The following is a 21180-nucleotide window of genomic DNA, read 5'->3' as shown; positions in this document are numbered from 1 at the left end:
CAGGACGGGGCCGTGCTTCCAGAAGTTCCATGACATGTTTTAGGTGAAATGCAAACACTAAAAAGTGAGTGTGAAATATGAATTTATCCTTCAAATATTATTAGGGAAATGGTGTAGTAAAATGGTCTCTGAACAGATCTAATACTTTGAGAAATATTCAGAAACTCCAAATGTACCATCTAAAATGTGTTGCATTCACTGAATTTTTGTCAAAGTAGGCTACTATTTCTACATTTTGTACTAAATCTTGAGACATTTTAGATTTTTTTTGGTTCCATTTTTACAGAAGTAAGAATCATTGTCAATCAAATAGCCTACTTTGTGTGGATTTTGAAATACTTTCTGAATATTGTTATCTGGTCACATTGTGGTTTATTATTTTAATATGTAAATAATATTTTACTTGAGTAACTTAGTCAAATGTACTACAATTTAAATACTCTAGGGTTTTTTGTTTGTTGTTAATAATTTTTTGATAGTGTCTTTACACAAGGGAATGCAAAATTATGGTATTCTTATTGCCATGATTATGGTGTCATTAAAAAAAGAGGTTGTGCTCTTTAAAACAAAGTTAACTTGTAATTGTCATTTGTTTTTTTAGCCATGTCTGCTTGAAATGTGTGAGAAAATTAGTTATCTTAAATTCTCAGTAATCTACAGCAGCATTCTAGAGGTCTAAAGGGTTAAAAGAAAGGAAAAAAGAAAGGAAAAAGAAGGATAAGAAGAGTGGAGGAGCATAATTCTCCTAGTCATCCGAGAAAGCATTCTTATAGTTAAACCCGACCTGCATCCCAAATGGCACTCTATTCCCTATATAGTACACTACTTTAGACCAGAGCTCTACGGGCCCTGGTCAACAGTAGTACACTATAAAGGAAATATGGTGCCATTTGGGAGATAGCCCAGATCAGTGCAGAACATAAAGCTTGACAGCGCAACACTTTAATATTTTATGTGCTTTGCTACTGTGTCTTAGCACATACATACATACATACATACATACATACATACATACATGCTAAGACAGTAGCAAAGCACATAAAATATTAAAGTGTAAAATAAGAAAGTGTGTTCATACACACACACACACACACAGTGCCTTCGTAAAGTATTCAGACCCCTTGACCTTTTCCACATTTTGTTACGTTACAGCCTTATTCTAAAATGGATTAAATAAATACAAAAATCCTCAGCAATCTACACACAATACCTCATAATGACAAAGCAAAACAGGTTTTTAGAAATTGTTGCTAATTTATTAAATATAAACAGAATTACCTTATTTACATAAGTATTAAGACCCTTTGCTATGAGACTCGAAATTGAGCTTAAGTGCATCCTGTTTCCCTTGATCATCCTTGAGATGTTTCTACAACTTGGAGTCCACCTGTGGTATATTCAATTGATTGGACATGATTTGGAAAGGCACACACCTGTCTAAACAAGGTCCCACAGTTGACAGTGCATGTCAGAGCAAAAGCCAAGGCATGAGGTCGAAGAAACTGTCCGTAGCGCTTCAAGACAGGATTGTGTCGAGGCACAGATCTGGGGAAGGGTACAAAAAAAATTATGCAGCATTGAAAGTCCCCAAGAACACAGTGGCCTCCATCATTCCTAAATGAAAGAAGTTTGGAACCATCAAGAGCTGGCTGCCAGGCCAAACTGAGCAATCGGGGAGAAGAGCCTTGGTCAGGGAGGTTACCAAGAACCCGATGGTCACTCTGATAGAGCTCTACAGTTCCTCTATGGCGGTGGAAGAACCTTCCAGAAGGAAAACCATATCTGCAGCACTCCACCAATCAGGCCTTTATGGTAGAGTGGCAGGACAGAAGCCACTCCTCAGTAAAAGGCATATGACAGCCCACTTGGAGTTTGCCAAGTCACCTAAAGACTCAGAACATGAGAAACAAGGTTCTCTGGTCTGATGAAACCAAGATTGAACTCTTTGGCCTTAATGTCAAGGGTCAAGTCTGGAGGTAACGTGGCACCATCCCTACAGTGAAGCACGGTGGTGGCAGCATCATGCTATGGGGATGTTTTTCAGCGGCAGGGACTGGGAGAAGAGTCAAGATCGAGGGAAAGATGAACAGAGCAAAGTACAGAGAGATCCTTGATGAAAGCCTGCTCCAGAGCACTCAGGACCTCAGACTGGGGCGAAGGTTCACCTTCCAACAGGACAACGACCCTAAGCACAGAGCCAAGATAATGCAGGAGTGTTTTCGGGACAAGTCTCTGAATGTCCTTGAGTGGTCCAGCCAGGGCCCGGACTTGAACCCGATCGAACATCTCTGGAGAGACCTGAAAACAGCTCTGCAGCAACGCTCCCCATCCAACATAACAGCACTTGAGAGGATCTGCAGAGAAGAATGGGAGAAACTACCCAAACACAGGTGTGTCAAGCTTGTAGCGTAATACCCAAGAAGACTCGATGCTGTAATCACTGCCAAAGGTGCTTCAACAAAGTACTGAGTAAAGGGTCTGAATACTTATGTAAATGTGATATTTTTGGTTTTTAATTTTTATAAATTAGCAAAAAAGTCTAAACTGTTTTTGCTTTGTCATTATGTGGTATTGTGTGTAGATTGTTTATTTTTCTTAATGTAATCAATTTTACAATAAGGCTGTAACATAACAAAATGTGGAAAAAGGGGTCTGAATACTTTCCGAAGGCACTGTATACACACACATAACTGACAATTCTCTCTCTCGAAAACCATCCCCTTATTAATATATATTTTACAAAAGTAAGGCTTCTCTCACATGGCAGGGGGGAGGAGGAGGAGAAGGAAAGAAGAGAAACAAGTTCAAGGCTTTCAGCTGAGACGCATGAGGGAGTTGTGTTGCGCAGCAGCAGAAGAGGGGGAGGAGGAAATGTGAATGCAATGCACTAGCAGGGACTCACTCGCAACAGGTTGTCCCTGCCACCAACTCAGGGAGGCATACAGTGCCCTTTACACAGGAAGTACACAGGACGTCAGTTTATAAGCATGGGGGAAGGGAGGCAGGCCTATGCCAGTTATATTGCATTGCACATACTGGGTCTCATTTATCAAAATGTGTGCTTCTCACTGTTAATAAATGTGTATAGGGGCATTCCATCAGCCGTCGTCTAACACGGATAAGCACGATGGCGCTAAACATAAACACAGTATAATAAATTACAGAAAATAATAGTGATGAAAATATATCACTTGAAGTCGGAAGTTACACTTAGGTTGGAGTCATTAAAACTCGTTTTTCAACCACTCCACAAATTTCTTGTTAACAAACTATAGTTTTGGCAAGTCGGTTAGGACATCTACTTTGTGCATGACACAAGTACTTTTTCCAACAATTGTTTACAGACAGATTATTTCACTTATAATTCACTGTATCACAATTCCAGTGGGTCAGAAGTTTACATACACTAAGTTGACTGTGCCTTTAAACAGCTTGGAAAATTCCAGAAAATGATGACATGGCTTCAGAAGCTTCTGATAGGCTAATTGACATAATTTGAGTCAATTGGAGGTGTACCTGTGGATGTATTTCAAGGCCTACCTTCAAACTCAGTGCCTCTTTGCTTGACATCATGGGAAAATCAAAAGAAATCAGCCAAGACCTCAGAAAAAAAATATATTGTAGACCTCCACAAGTCTGGTTCGTCCTTGGGAGCAATTTCCAAACGCCTGAAGGTACCACATTCATCTGTACAAACAATAGCACGCAAGTATAAACACCATGGGACCACGCAGCCGTCATACCGCTCAAGAAGGAGACACATTCCGTCTCCTAGAGATGAATGTACTTTGGTGCGAAAAGTGCAAATCAATCCCAGAACAACAGCAAAGGACCTTGTGAAGATGCTGGAGGAAACAGGTACAAAAGTATCTATATCCACAGTAAAACGAGTCCTATATCGACATTACCTGAAAGGCCGCTCAGCAAGGAAGAAGCCACTGCTCCAAAACCACCATAAAAAAGCCAGACTACGGTTTGCAACTGCACATGGGGACAAAGATGGTACTTTTTGGAGAAATGTCCTCTGGTCTGATGAAACAGAAATATAACTGTTTGGCCATAATGACCATGGTTATGTTTGGAGGAAGAAGCCGGAGGCTTGCAAGCCAAAGAACACAATCCCAACCGTGAAGCACGGGGGTGGCAGCATCATGTTGTGGGGGTGCTTGCTGCAGGAGGGACTGGTGCACTTCACAAAATAGATGGCATGATGAGGAATGAAAATCATGTGGATATATTGAAGCAACATCTCAAGACATCAGTCAGGAAGTTAAAACTTGGTTGCAAATGGGTCTTCCAAATGGACAATGACCCCAAGCATACTTCCAAAGTTGTGGCAAAATGGCTTAAGGACAACAAAGTCAAGGTATTGGAGTGGCCATCAAAGCCCTGACCTCAATCCCATAGAAAATGTGTGGGCAGAACTGAAAAAGCGTGTGCGAGCAAGGAGGCCTACAAACCTGACTCAGTTACACCAGCTCTGTCAGGAGGAATGGGCCAAAATTCACCCAACTTATTGTGGGAAGCTTGTGGAAGACTACCTGAAACGTTTCACCCACGTTAAACAATTTAAAGGCAATGCTCCCAAATACTAATTGAGTGTATATAAACTTCTGACCCACTGGGAATGTGATGAAAAAAATAATTCTCTCTACTATTATTCTGACATTTCACATTCTTAAAATAAAGTGGTGATCCTAACTGACCTAAGACAGGGATTTTTTACTGTATGTCAAATATTGTGCTATAGCTTGGAAAATAAATAAATGTGACTCTGGATGACAACATAATGATGTTTGTTTGCAACATTACGGCTGTTTTCCTAATTAAGTTAAATCCGCTTCATATTTTCTTACCTTGCCACGATACTAACGAGTATTGCAATACTGGTATTGTACTGGCCCTTGTTATTTGCAGTAAATTATATTCTTACTACCTTCCGGGAAAAAACAACTCCTTCAGGGTCAAACTAAGCATGTAACTGCGTTGACAGTCATTGATCTAGGGCTGGGCGATATGGCCAAAATATCTTATATTTTTCTAATTGTTAACGATATGTTTTTGAATAACAAAAGTTCTACATACGCTTTATGAGTAGTTCATGACCCTATGGTTGCAACACATACATTATAAGTGATTTCAAATGGGGCTTTCTCCATTATGATTGTTCAATCCAACTTTAAACCAAAATAATTCAGGGCTGCATGATATGGGGAAGAAAAAAAAAATCTAGGCCTAGTAAATTGGTGAACTTTTGGAATCATGGAAATATAATGATTACTCTAAATATATATTTGGAATAGTGGGCAGCATCTTGAATACATTGTTGTTTGGCATGACGACGAATGAATAAGCCAGGGAGGAATTATTGACAGTGTAGGAACCAAAATGTTGAACAGTGTGCCCAGGTGACCCTAATTAGATGTTACGTGACATGTTTTCTTTCCTCGTGTAACTAGCTAACATATTCTTGCTTAGCCTCCTCTCTGATTTAGAAGATACCATTGCACAAACAACGTGCTTATCTAGGTCTACAATAGCACTGGTACCATACTGTATCAGATAGCTACGTTTAGCAAGCTAGCTAGCAATTAGCATTAGGGGGTTAACATGATTTATTTTAGCCACAATTTGCGAAGTAAATACAAACTAGCAGACGGTAGCTTGCAGACCGTAAGATACATAAACTAATAGTGTAATTATAGAATGCTTGTGGAAAGCAGCATGTAACCAACATCTTGTTGCATCTATCTGACCATGCAGACTGCAGAGTGAACAGCAAGGAAGTGAACGTGACTCCGTGGTCGAGCAACTACTCTCTCCTTGAGTGACAGGGACCAGGGCTTGGTGTGGGAACTGGCATGCAGCAGGAGAGGGAGAAAGACAACAAACAGAGTAAACTATAATAACGGATATTACACGTACACGAGTTGCGTATCACATTTAACAAACCAAACATTGAAATACCGTTATAAAGGTAAAGTAAAAACCCAAACATGCATGTATATAGTAAAATACGGTACACCACCCTGCCCTACAAGTCATTTTGCATACCGAAAGACCCCTAGTAAAACTGCATACTGTTAAACGAGAGGTAGGCGGCCTATTCCTAATCTTGCAAATCTGTGTGGCACCTTCAGGATTCAAGTGCTTGTGCAATATAATGAATGCTTTATTAGTTGATCGTCATAAAATGCGCAGTTGAAAATGTTGTTTTACAATAACAGAAGTAGCCTAAGGGAGACAACTATCATCTGGCTATAGCCTTTCTACTGATCGGGGCTTACATTTGATTTTATTTACAATTATTGAGGTTCACCATCAGCAATATATTTGGTTGTTTTGCATGGTCATTTTTAGATATACAACTTGGATATATATGTAACAAGGACAGCACTCACTTTTGCGAGTGGCACTGCATTGTCAAAGCAGAAAGAGAACCAGGGTTGCCAACACATTTTCAGGGTAAGTTGCTAGAGGCAGGTTGATTAGTTGCTAAATGACGTTGTCATGGCATTGCGTGATAACGTAAAATGGCGTCATTACGTAGAATACACAATAACGTTACTCAAATTGACTTACCATCTCGGCAAACAATATGATTTGACATTTGTTCAGGTACAGACTCCCGCTCTTTTCTGCACATTTTTGATTGAGGCATGTTGATTGATGTTGTAAGTTCTGTTCAAGATCAAACATTTGTGACCATCTATATTCATTGGGTTTGGCTGGTTGAACCCGTACTACTGCTTCTGCAGTCAGCCAACAATGAGTTGCAAATTTGCTGAAATTGGTGCTGGCTGTGCACGAGCTGAGCGCCTGCCGCTGACGTCACTCACAATGCACTTTTGCAGCCAGGCACGTGAGTTGTGACTGAGTGTGTTACAGAGAAAATCGCGTTTGTGTCATTTAGAGGGAAAATGAGTGCATTTTAGCTTTTGAGTCACTTTTCAAAAGTTTGAAGTAGCTAAATTTGTTTCTAGGTGCCGTTTGAAAAATAAGTTGCCAGTGTAGTCTGAAAAGTTGCTAAATCTAGCAACAAAATTGGCATCAATGAGGAGAACCACTGAACTTTCAAATGGTAAAAACCATTCGATTTTGAGATGGGGTGGAATCCAAAGTTGTGCTATATATTAATTGGATATGTCATCACACATTTAAGATAAATATTGATACATTACCAGTTGTAACTCCTTTAAATCTGGAAAAAAGATAAGTGGGTGATGGTGATTTTGGATCAAAAGTATGGGGAGAAAAAAAGCATAGGCTACATTGCGCCCCCCCCCTAATCTGTTAGTGGGGTGGTAGATGCCCACTTGCCTGCCTCCCTGACAGCTCAGGTGACTACATACAGTGTACAAAACATTAGGAATAACTTCCTAATATTGAGTTGCCCTCAGAACAGCCTCAATTTGTCAGGGCATGGACTCTACAAGGTGTCGAAAGCATTCCACAGGGATGCTGGCCCATGTTGACTCCATTGCGTCCCACAGTTGTGTCAAGTTGGCTGGATGTCCTTTGGATGGTGGACCCTTCTTGATACACACGGGAAACTGTTGCGCATGAAAAACCCAGCAGCATTGCAGTTCTTAACACACTCAAACCAATGCACAAGCCATTCGACTCCTGAACATCTAATCAAATGGGTACCCAGACTATTTACACCCCCCCCCCCCCGTTTACACTGCTGCTACTAGTCTTTATTATCTATCTATGCATAGTCACTTTAATAACTCTACCTACATGTACATATTACTCTTTAATTATTTAAGAACTACAAAAATCTTTGAAACTGGAAACACTTATCTCCCTCACTAGCTAAGCACCAGCTGTCAGAGCAGCTCACAGATCACTGCACCTGTACATAGCCCATCTATAAATAGGCCAAACAACTACCTCTTCCCCTACTGTATTTATTTATTTAGCTCCTTTGCGCCCCAGTATTTCTACTTTGCACACTCATCTGTCAAATCTACCATTCCAGTGTTTTAATTGCTATGTTGTATTTACTTCGCCACCATGGCCTATTTATTGCCTTTACCTCCCTTATCTCACCTCATTTGCTCACATTGTATATAGACTTATTTTTCTACTGTATTATTGACTGTATGTTTGTTTTACTCCATGTGTAACTCTGTGTTGTTGTATGTGTCGAACCGCTTTGCTTTATCTTGGCCAGGTCGCAGTTATGAGAACTTGTTCTCAACTTGCCTACCTGGTTAAATAAAGGTGAAATAAAAATGTAAAAAAATTAAATTAATCCATTCAAAAGGCACTTAAATATTTTGTATTGCCCATTCAGCTCATGAGCTCCATCAGCAGCAGGTTTTTATTTGTAACGGAACAAATGTTAGCACATCACATCGATTCGGTCCTCTAATCAAACAGTATCGCATCGAATTGTTTCAAACTAAAACGGATCGTTCCTGCACCGTATTGGAGCCCACGTACCTAGATATGTATTGAATCGTCTTGAAAGGGAAGATTGTCTTTGTGGTTGGTGAGTCTTGGTGGTTCCAAATTTCTTCCATTAAACAATGGAGGTCACTGTGTTCTTGGGGACCTTCAATGCTGCAGAAATATTTTGTTACCCTTTGCCAGATCTGTGCCTCGACACAATCCTGTCTCAACCTCTTGGCTTGGTTTTTGGTCTGACATGCACGGTCAACTGTGGGACCTTATATAGACAGGTGTGTGCCTTTCCAAATCATGTCCAATGAATTGAATTTACCACAGGTGAACTCCAATCAATTTGTAGAACCATCTCAAGGATGATCAATGGAAACGGGATGCACCTGAGCTCAATTTCAAGTCTCAGAGCAATACTTGTAAATACGTTTTTTTGTATTTTATTTTTGTTGCCAGTGTATAAACCTCCCCCTGAAATAGGGTCTGCCTTTCTGGGAGAGAGACCTGGAGCCTGGGCCTGCCATTGTCCCAAATGGCACCCAATTCCATTTGGGCATTGGTCAAGAAAGTAGTGCACTATAAAGGGAATAGGGTGCCATTTGAGACAAGATCAGTCTCTTTCTCTCCCTCTCTCTGACAGCCACTTGTATGTAATGCACACATACTCACAACCAAAGCACAACCATTGAACAAGCCAAAAGATCATGGATACACAATATGTCAGTGACAGGGAGTGCGTCCCAAATGGCACACTATTCCCTATGTAGTGCACTATGGGCCTTTGTCAAAAGTTGTGCACTACATACGGAGCCATTTGGGGAGGTAGAGAGGATGTCACATCGGAATATTCAACAGACAAGCTAAACTAACAGTGTTCAGATGAAAGGGGGCGGTGAATGGAAGAAAGTTCTACAGCTGCACCATCGAGAGCATCTTGACTGGCTGCATCACCGCTTAGTATGGCAAATGCACCGCCTTCAACCGCTACAGATGGCAGTGCGGACGGCCCGGTACATGACGGGGACAGCTCCCTGCCATCCAGGACCTCTATATCAGGCAGTTATATCAGGCAGTGTCAGAGGAAATTGTCAAAGACTTCAGCCACCAAAGCCATATACTGTTCACTCTGCTACCGTCAGGCAAACGGTACCGGAGCATTGGCTCTTGGACCAACAGCCTCTGACACAGCTTCTATCCCAAGCCATAAAACTGCTGAATAGTTAGTCAGTGCAAGATAATTAAATGTTTACACTGACTATGCACACTCACAAGACATACAGTACCAGTCAAAAGTTTGGACACACCTACTCATTCAAGGGTTTTTCGTTATTTTTTACTATTTTATACATTGTAAAATAATAGTGAAGACAAAACTATGAAATAACACATATGGAATCATGTAGTAACCAAAAGGAGTGTAAAACAAATCAAAATATATTTCATATTTGAGATTCTTCAAAGTAGCTACCCTTTGCCAGCTTGGCATTCTCATACAGCTTCACGAGGTATTCACATGGAATGCATTTCAATTAACAGGTGTGCCTTGTTAAAAGTTAATTTAATTCCTTCTTAATGCGTGAGCCAATCAGACCGGTGGAAACTTGTCCTTTGGTCCAAATTTGAGATTTTGGTTCCAACTGCCATGACTTCGTGGAAGCAGAGTAGGTGAACAGATGGTCTCCACGTGTGGTTCCCACTGTGAAGCATGGAGGAGGAGCTGTGATGGTGCTTTGCTGGTGACACCGTCAGTGATTTATTTATAATTCAAGGCACACTTAACCAGGATGGCTACCACAACATTCTGCAGCGATACGCCATCCCATCTGCTTTGGGCTTAGTGAGACTATCATTTGTTTTTCAACAGGACAATGAACCAACAAACCTCCAGGCTGTGTAAGGGCTATTTGACCAAGAAGGAGAGTGATGGAGTGCTGCATCAGACTGACCTCGACCATCACCCAACCTCAACCTAATTGAGATTGTTTGGGATGAGTTGGACCGCAGAGGAAGGAAAAGACACCAACAAGTGCTCAGCATGTGACCCGTTTCAGGAAACTATGCATATGTCGCGGGTCACTACTTCACACGACCGGGAGACCCATGGGGCAGTGCACAATTGGCCCAGCGTCATCCGGGTTATGGGAGGATTTGGCCGGCAAGGATGTTCCTGTCCAATCGCGCACTAGCGAGTCCTAAGGCTGGCCGGGCACATTGACATGGTCGCCAGGTGTACAGTGTTTCCTCCAACACATTGGTGCGGCTGGCTTCCAGGTTAAGCAGCCGTTGTGTCAAGAAGCAGTGTGGCTTGGCTGGGTTGTTTCGAAGGATGCACGGCTCTCAACCGTCGCCTCTCCCAAGTCCGTACGGGAGTTGCAGCGATGGGACAGGACTGTAACTACCAATTGGATAGCACAAAATTGGGCAGAAAAAGGCAAGAAAATGTATTACGAGCCTAGTTGGTTTAGCCACATAAAAAAGACACCAACCTTCCAGTTAGCCATGATTGGCAGAGATCATGAGTGGGCTCGACATGCTGGGAGATCAGTCTGCCATATAGCACACTTCTGACTATTTGAGCTTGTCAGTATGTCTAGGTAATTCTGTCTAACGCAGCTTTTTTTTGTTTTATGTATCATGTATTCAAACTGCATAAATTTTGCTTTCCACTTTCTGGAGGACCAAGTTTTGAAAATCTGTGGAATTCGAGTATGATAGCTAAGGAGACGGAGAAAACACCTGTCTCCAGATTACATCTTCAAACTAAGGGCAACCATGGCATCCAACAGGAGACACGTCCATCCATGAATTATGTATACGGGTAAAACAGTCTAGCTAGCTACATTTTCAGATATTACACAATTCTAATTTTGACAGAAAGAGCCATTTGCTTAGCTAGCTATAGCCTAATGTTAGCTAGTTAGCATGGACATATCCGACATATCCGACATAAACAGGTTCATGCAGGTTGGTAACGTCATTTGTTGTGATTATGGTTCATTGTTTTCCTAGCTAGCTAGTCTTAAATGACTCCACTATGCAAGTAACCATTTCGGGTGCATTCCTAAATTCAGTCTGGCCATCTACTCTGACATCAGAGCACTCCGAGTGTGCCTGAGCGCAGAATAACTGTTAATTTTATGAACGCTCAACACCCGTTGAATATAGCCGGTGTCAGTAAACGTCGGCAAAAAAACATAATTAAATTGTTGCCAGCAGCACAGTCACCAACACTCTGGATAACATAACAGCCTAACCAGCTCTGCTAGCGCGAGTAAAATGGTCAGCGTGGGGAGTTCTCTCTTTATATGTCTGTAAGTAGCTAGCAAGCTAGCCAATGTCAGCCAGTTAGCTTGAGCGCTTGACTGCCGTTGTGAGGTCAGAAAGTTCGGATCAACCCTACTCATCGGCCAGAGCGTCCGGTGTGCGCTCTGCACGCTCCGAGAGCCACACATTTCGAATATACAAACAGACAATCTGACAGCACAGTTGCAGTCACCAACGCTCTGGATAATATAACAGCCTAACCAGCTCTGCTAGGACGAGTAATGTTCAGTGAACTTTTGTCAATATGTGTCTGGAAGTAGCTAGCAAGTTAGCTTGGGTGCTTGACTTCTGTTAGTACTGAACGCTCGGATCAACCCTTAAAGAGATGGGTGGGGCTAAAGCTTAAGAGGGTGAGAACGATGTTGAATGGCTGTAGACAAAGAAGGGCTCTCCAGTAGTAGTACCAAAAGATTCAAAAGGCCATTTTCTCAAAAGTGAGTTTACAAGTTTAAAAGCAAAATTACTTTCCCATTGTTCCTTAACTGTAATATATGATAAACCATTTGGTAGCTCTAAGTCTCTAATTTTATTCAATGTAAAAAACACAATTTCAAATGTTGCAACATAAGACCGATTTCAGCTGGTCGGTCACATATGGGAACTCCTTCAAGACTGTTGGAAAAGCATTCCAGGTGAAGCTGGTTGAGAGAATGCCAAGAGTGAGCAAAGCTGTCAACAAGGCAAAGGGTGGCTACTTTGAAGAATCTCAAATATATTTTCATTTATTTAACACTTTTTTGGTTACTACATGATTCCATGTGTGTTATTTAAAAGTTATGATGTATTCACTATTATACTACAATGATTGAAATTTGTTAAAATAAAGATAAACCCTTGAATGAGTAGGTGTCCATACTCATGACTGGTACACACTACAGTGAGCTCAGAAAGTATTCATACCCCTTGACTTGTTCCACGTTGTGTTGTGTTACAGCCTGAATTTAAAATGTATTAAATTGAGATTTTGTGTCACTGGCCTACACACCATAATGTCAAAGTGGAATTGTTTACAAATTACTTAAAAATGAAAAGCTGAAATGTCTTGAGTAAATAAGTATTCAACCCCTTTGTTATGCCAAGCCTAAATACGTTCATGAGTAAAAATGTGCTTAACAAGTCACATAATAAGTTGCATGGACTCACTGTGTGTAATAATAGTGGCTAACATGATTTTTGAATGACTACCTCATCTCTGTACCCCACACATACAGATAATTGTAAGGTCCCTCAGTCGAGCAGTGAATTTCAAACACAGATTCAACCACAAAGACCAGGTTTTGCAATGCCTCACAAAGAAGGGCACCTATTGGTAGATGGGTAAAAATAAAAAACACATTGAATATCCCTTTGACCATTTTGAAGTTATTAATTATAATCTGGACGGTGTATCAATACACCCAGTCACTACAAAGATACAGGCGTTCTTCTTAACCCAGTTGCCAGAGAGGAAGGAAACGACTCAGGGATTTCACCAAGAGGCCAATGGTGACTTTAAACAGTTACAGAGTTCAATGGCTGTGATAGAAAACTGAGGCTGGATCAACAACATTGTAGTTACAACACTAACTAGTAATGCACCGATATGACATTTTTGGCCGATACCGATATCCAATATTTTCCTTGCAAAAAAAAAAAAAAAAAACTGATACAGATATGAACTTTTTTTTTTTTTTAACCTTTTAAGCATTCTAGTACAGTTAAATAGTTAAAACACACACACACGGACGCAGCGGTCTAAGGCACTGCATCTCAGTGCAAGAGCCGTCACTACAGTCCCTGGTTCGAATCCAGGCTGTATCACATCCTGCCGTGATTGGGAGTCCCATAGGGCGGCACACAATTGGCCCAGCTTCGTCCGGGTTAGGCCATCATTGTAAATAAGAATTTGTTCTTAACTGACTTGCCTAGTTAAATAAGAGGTTACACACACAAAAAGTTATTTTGTTGGCATTTACTTATGTCCGCAATACCAGTAAAACATAATCAAAACCTATTTCTTTCACTTACTTGCTGTGCCGTTTCATTCTCAACCAGGACTTCTATGGAACGCTGTTTGGGTCTTTGCGTGTCAATTAACACTTGTTGACCAATCAGGACCTGAATATCACTGCACGTTACATAATAAACACGTTCTTGAATTTTTTACGTAGTTATTACACAATCACTCGTATTTCATATGTCACAACGATTCATCGATATGTATGCTATGATGCTGGTAATGTTGTCTCGCGCACCTACAGTGCTGTCATAAAAAAAAGCTAGCTCATGGATGCAAACAATGTTCTTTCCCAAAAACATAGCAAAACGACAATCTGCTTCAGCAGCTATAGTTAGCTAGCTAACTATATAGCTAGGTGTCATCATCTAAAATAACCCTTATTTATAAAGACAGTTCTTATTTGATTAATGGTGGTCAGACCCATCTATGTGAAGCTAGCCACAATAAGGATTAGCCACAACAGTGGACTTTGCGGTTAGCCTTCAAAATACAGTTGTATTCGCATCACTGTCAATGACGTTATTTTATTTTGAAGGCAAACCACAAATTTCCACTATTGTGCCTAATCCTTATTGTGGCTAGCTTCACAACACATAACCCGGTCCGGTCGAGCCTCACTAGCCAGATGAAGCTAGCTGGCTGCTTATAACGTTAGCTCTGGGCAACAGGGTTAAGTAGCTGGCTAGCTATTTATTTTCATTAACTGAAGTTCAATTTCAATAGGCGAACACCAAGTGGCAACCAAGCTAATACTTACTCACAAAGATTCCTAAATCATTGGTAAGAGTAATGAAAATGACTGCAGTTTCTACTGGTCATTGTTTTCAGGATGGTTGTATTGGTGCTAGCTAGGTACTAAGCTAAAACTAGCTACCCCAGAAGTTGCGGTCGAACAAATCATGCTTTATTACCAACGCAGTATTGTAAATAGAGGTCGACCGATTAATCGTAATGGCCTATTAATTAGGGGCGATTTCAAGTTTTCATAACAATCGGTATTTTTGGCCACCGATTTGCCGATTTTTTTTTCTTTGTTTAAATTATTTTTTAACACACCTTTATATAACTAGGCAAGTCAGATTAAGAACACATTCTTATTTTCAATGACGGCCTAGGAACGGGGGTTAACTGCCTTGTTCAGGGGGGATTCGTTTTTGCAACCTTCTGGTTACTAGTCCAATGCTCTAACCACCTGCCTTACATTGCACTCCACGAGGAGCCTACATGGCAGGCTGACTACCTGTTACGCGAGGGCAGCAAGAAGCCAAGGTAAGTTGCTAGCTAGCATTAAACTTATCTTATAAAAAAACGATCAATCTTAACATAATCACGAGTTAACTACACATGGTTGATGATATTACTAGTTTAACGTGTCCTGCGTTGCATATAATCGATGCGGTGCCTGTTAATTTCTCATCGAATCACAGCCTACTTCGAGAAACGGGTGATGATTTAACAAGCACATTTGCGAAAAAAGCACTGTCGTTGCACCATGTACCTAACCATAAACATCAATGCCTTTCTTTAAAATCAATACACAATACATATATTTTTAAACCTGCATATTTAGGTAATATTGCCTGCTAACATGAAATTGTGTCACTGCTCTTGCGTTCATTGCCTGGCTCGTTGCGAACTAATTTGCCAGAATTTTACGTAATTATGACATAACATTGAAGGTTGTGCAATGTAACAGGAATATTTAGACTTAGGGATGCCACCCGCTAGATAAAATACGAACCGGTTCCGTATTTCACTGAAAGAAAAAAAACGTTTTGTTTTCGAGATGATAGTTTCCGGATTCGACCATATTAATGACCTAAGGCTTGTATTTCTGTGTGTTTATTATATTATAATTAAGTCTATGATTTGATAGAGCAGTCTGACTGAGCGGTGGTAGGCACAAGCAGGCTCGTAAGCATTCATTCAAACAGCACTTTCATGCGTTTTGCCAGCAGCTCTTCGCAATGCATTGCGCTGTTTATGACTTCAAGCCTATCAACTCCCAAGATTAGGCTGGTGTAACCAATGTGAAATGGCTAGCTAGTTAGCGGGTGCGCGCTAATAGCGTTTCAAACGTCACTCGCTCTGAGACTTGGAGTAGTTGTTCCCCTTGCTCTACATGGGTAACGATGCTTCGAGGGTGGCTGTTGTCGATGTGTTCCTGGTTCGAGCCCAGGTAGAAGCAAGGAGAGGGACGGAAGCTATACTGTTACACTGGCAATACTAAAGTGCCTATAAGAACATCCAATAGTCAAAGGTATATGAAATACAAATCGTATAGAGAGAAATAGTCCTAAAATTCCTATAATAACTACAACCTAAAACTTCTTACCTGGGAATATTGAAGACTCATGTTAAAAGGAACCACCAGCTTTCATATGTTCCTATGTTCTGAGCAAGGCACTTAAACGTTAGCTTTCTTACATGCGACATACTGCACTTTTACTTTCTTCACCAACACTTTGTTTTTGCATTATTTAAACCAAATTGAACATGTTTCATTATTTATTTGAGGCTAAATTGATTTTATTTATGTATTATATTAAGTTAAAATAAGTGTTCATTCAGTATTGTTGTAATTGTCATAAAAAAAAAAATCACAATCGGTCGACCAATCGGTAAACACATCATTCGTGGCCGGTGTTTGCAGACTTTTCTGACAGCGCTACTGTATCTTTTTTGACATGCACAGACCCAAACGGCGTTCCATAATATGACAGTATGTCGTGAAGCTAAAAGCAGTGACGCAATTACTGTAACTCCGGTAGGGCAACATCTGAAAAATAGCGCACTTGGTAGTATGTACCGGTGCTCAACCAGTCGGCGAAAGCCAACATCACCCACGACAGAGAACGGTTGATTGTCAAGGGCAATGAATTCCATTATCGTGGCTTTAATGGATTTCGCCTTTGAGTTGTCTCGCTGAAATTTTCTTACTCTTTCAAATGACTGCTCGACTTGTTGACTGCTCGATCCACACAGCAGACTGTGGGCTAGGTTAGGAATGCTGTGTTGCACAACATTTTACGTCGGCGTCATTAGTCATGTACCTCCGTTATATAGGTATGCACATCAGCTTTGACATCGGTTTTGCATATCGGCTTTAAACTAGACAGACATCGGCCGATTCCGATATGTTCAACCGCTATATTGTGCATCCCAAATACTAACCTAAATGACATTATGAAAAGAAAGAAGCCTGTAATGAATAAAAATATTAAAAAACATGCATACTGTTTTCAATAAGGCACTAAAGTAAAACTGCAAATAATGTGGCAAAGAAATTTACTTTGTGTCCTGAATACAAAGCATTGTTTGGGGCAAATCCAACAACACATCACTGAGTACCACTCTTCATATTCTCAAGCATGGCTGCATCATGTTATGAGTAATGCTTCTCATCGGCAAGGACTATGGAGTTTTTTTTAGGATAAATAGAAAAACAATAGAGTTAAGCACAGGCAAAATCCTGGAGGAAAACCTGGTTCAGGTGGCTTTCCAACAGACACTGGGAGACAAATTTCAGCAAGACAATAACCTAAAATACATGGACAAATATAGTTGCAGTTGCTTACCAAAGACAACACTGAATGTTCCTGAGTGGCCTAGTTACAGATTTGACTTAAAATCTGCTTGAAAATCTATGGCAAGACTTGAAAATGGCTCTCTAGCTATGATTAACAACCAACTTGACAGAGCTTGAATAATTTTTCAAAGAATAATGTGCGAACATCGTACAATCCAGGTGTGCAAAGCTCTTAGAGACTTACCCAAAAATAGTCACAGCTGTAATCGCTGCCAAAGGTGATTCTAACATGTATTGACTCAGGGGTGTGAATAATTATGTAAATGATATATTTCTGTATATTTGCCAAATTTTATAAAAACATGGTTTCACTTTGCCATTATGGGGTTGTGTGTGTAGATGGGTGAGAAAAATATATATTTAATCCATTTTGAATTCAGGCTGTAACACAACAAAATGTGGTCCAAGTCAAGGGGTATGAATACTTTCTGAAGGCACTATATAGACACACCAACAAAACTTTCACTCATCATATGCTGCTGCTACTCTGGTCTTAATTCTTACTTTTATTATCCATACTAATGTCTCGTCACTTTACCCTGCCTTAATGTACATATCTATCTCAAATACCTTGTACCCCTGCACACTGATCTGGTACTGGTACTCCCTGTATATAGTTCCAATCCAGGCTGAATTACATCCGGCCGTGATTGGGAGTCCCATAGGGCGGTGCACAATTGGGCCCAGCATCATCGGTTTGGCCGTCATTGTAAATAAGAATTTGTTATTAACTGACTTGCCTAGTTAAATAAAGGTTAAATTAAATTAAAAGATATAGCTTCATTCTTGTGCATTTTATTCCTTATGTGTTTTTTTTTAATACTCTGAATCGTTGGGAAGGGCTCTGAAGCAAACAATTCCCGGTAAAGTTGTATTCAGCGCATGTGACAAATACAATTTTATTTGAAAGGGCAAGTTCAGTTGAACCTTGGCCACACACACACACACACACACACACCTATTTCAGGCTATTGTCTTCATTTAAACATTCATCCTGATACAATAAACATTGAACTGGCCTAGATACCAGTATTATCAGCTAGATAGCCAGGCAAGGCAGGCATCCTTATGGAAAGAAAAGTAGGCCTGGCACTGTGTAACTTTCTGTTCATTGCTACTTCTCTCTCAAAGCCAGAGACTTACTGATGAGCTAGATGGCCTACTTGAGGTTACTGTATGGGAAAGCATAGGCTTATGCAATTTATGTAATGAAAGAATGTTTATTTATGAATTAATTTGTTTCCTTAACTCAAGTTTTTTTATTTTTTTTAATAAATAAAATAAACAAACCCCTCTAAAAAACGAATATGGTTTCAATATACACCTGGCAACCAGAATAAACAAGACAAGCTCTGAATACCAATATGCTAAATATGGCAGTTCATGACCTCACATGGCTAAGGCAATATCTTGGGAAATTGCAAGCTATTGCATGTTCATTAAAAACATATCTGTTAGTTTGCTACTCAAGCTGTACACATAAGAGAGATGACATCATGAAGTCAGGTTGGTTTTTGTAGGCTGTTCCACTGGCTGCTATTTTAGCCATTTAAAATCATTCATTTCAAGCGGGTCATGTTAACCTACATTTACTTTTATGCAGATTACGGAAACAAAAGCTCTGTATTAGTGGCTAAGCTCTGCTTGAAATCATTGCACGAATGACAAAAGACGGGAAATCAAACAGAATAATGTTTTGAATGTAGCTGTCAATGTTATTAAACTAGCCTACCCAGTGTACACAAGTCCAACATTTGCTTCGAGCACAAATAGAATAGGCGCACTAGACTCGGGGACTGTACTTTTTTGTCAGTCTGTCAGTTACTGTATTGCCTATATCGTCTCATTTCATTGACATTGTCTAACATGTGCATTGCGCTATGCCATCGTCGTCGATGTATGGCAATCAATCAATCGTATGATGTCCAGAAAATGATAAAGTAGATGGTTGTAGAGCGTTCACTCGCAACAATGTATCCGCTGGAAAACAGTTTGTGACACAGCCAGACAGTCTGGCTACACTGTAGACCCATCTGTCTAGTGACAACTCGCCAATGATCAAGTAAAACCTCTCTTGGAACAAAATGACATTTCTCAAAATTGACAGCAAAACAAAGTTGAAATGCTTTTGAGCAACTGAATACAGGTTTGAAAACATGGTGTACTATTTATCGAGCGGTTCAGTTTGCGTACCAAACTGGCTTGTTATTTGTTGGCAATACACTTACCCATGAGCTCAGGTGCTTTTATGAAAATGCGTCCTCTGTTCCTCATTTGCCAACAATACTTTCATCGATTAAATAGCCTTGTATGTACAAACAATGTCCAATTAAACCGATAGTGAGAATTGTTTTGCGAGCAGGTGTAACCAACCAACAGAACAGTTATTAACTGGCTTGCACAGTTTAACTACCATACGCACTCCACTGGCTGCCTATCTGGTCACAGACTGACGTTAATACAACAGATGCGTTCAAATCTTAACTTTGGCAGTAGTCATGTTATCTGGCAAGCTATGAGTCATGATGAAGACTAATCTACATTAGCCTGGTAGTATGACTAGGAAATACTCAATTCACAGTAACATACTTCGACTTCAGCTAGAGGAAACTAAGACATGATGGCAGCGTTGTAGGAACTTGGAAGTGTCTCTCGTACTGCATGAGGTCAGCAAATTACAACAGTAAAACGTTTAAATCAATAAGATATACACATCATGAATAAACCAATGTAAAAACTGACCAGTGATGAATCCCACGTTTCCAATAACATTTAGTCCAACTCCGGAGGAGATGACTTGACTTTCTGAAGAGTTGTCAGGACTTCCTGAATGAGGGCTCGAGAGTCCTCTGCTACACACGAGTACAGCCCCTCGTCACTGACAGCTAGTTTGACAGGCTGAAAAATAAATTCGTAGATTGTGTCAAGAAGCAGTTCGATGCACCTCCAGAAATGTTATGGTTTGGCACAAAAACAAGCAGTCAATGTTTCTTCCCCTATACGTGCCACAATTGTTTAGGTAATGGCCATTGATTATTGCTCAATAAAGTACACTGATCAGATCTCTGCAACGCCAGGGTTGTGGGTTCGATTCCCACGGGGGGCCAGCACAGAAGATTTTTTTTTTAATGAATTTGTATGAAATGTATGCATTCACTACTGTAAGTCGCTCTGGATAAGAGCGTCTGCTAAATGACTAAAATGTAAATGTAAATCTCTTCTTGTCAAATTTGTCATTTAAGCTGTCATTTAACTCGACACAATTTGACATTGTATTATGTGTAATTTATTACAAGGCAAAACAATCGAGTTCAGAGTCACAGAAGAACAGGACAACAATTTAATCGGTTATCTGCTATAGGCGATCATCACAGACATCCTTCCTTTGCTTTACGATAAATATACATGTTAAAAATGATCACGAATACTTTGGCACACTGTATGAGGTCTCAGTCCATTACTCATGCCCACATCAAACGAACATGTTAATTGAACACTGAAAGCGTGAATGTCGGTCACAGAAATATGTCAATTCTGACCGAATATGTCACGTGGCAGTATTCATAAAATCTGAGGCTACACTGCCATCTGGTGTTATACCTGAGAATGATAGATTCAAAACCAGGCAACAAATTAAATGAACATGCCTCATGGCTCCCTTGCAGTCCCTACTGGCCAGGGCAGCAGTGATGAGCTTTGACAGGGTTTTTTAAATGGGAATGTATGCGCACAGGCAGAGATGCATCCCATAGTGCATGTGTATTATGGTCTGGGGGTGGTTCGGAACCAAGTTTGCATAAGCTCCTTGACAGACCTTTAGACTTGCATTGGCTGCCAAGCTAATACCTAGACTTTGCTT

General features: G+C 40.4%; 1 protein-coding gene across 3 annotated transcripts in view; it reads right to left on the bottom strand.

Moving 5' to 3' along the window:
- taok3a (TAO kinase 3a) overlaps positions 1-20137 on the bottom strand; it is a 106799-nt gene extending 86662 nt beyond the window's left edge. The window contains exon 1 of one of the 3 annotated variants that reach the window (NM_001173604.1): positions 20064-20137. The gene's annotated coding sequence lies outside the window, so the exon portion shown is untranslated. Of the gene's footprint in view, positions 1-6582; positions 6765-19549; positions 19781-20063 lie in introns of those variants that run through there. The other 2 variants (XM_014170603.3, XM_014170605.3) reach the window with 2 other exon arrangements.
- Between the last annotated feature and the right edge of the window lie 1043 nt (positions 20138-21180).

Source organism: Salmo salar, chromosome 24 (assembly GCF_965601325.2).
Source record: "Salmo salar chromosome 24, fSalSal1, whole genome shotgun sequence".
NCBI classification, from domain to species: domain Eukaryota; kingdom Metazoa; phylum Chordata; class Actinopteri; order Salmoniformes; family Salmonidae; genus Salmo; species Salmo salar.
The sequence above is the reverse complement of the archived record's forward strand: the minus strand, read 5'-3'. Positions and strand labels throughout refer to the sequence as shown.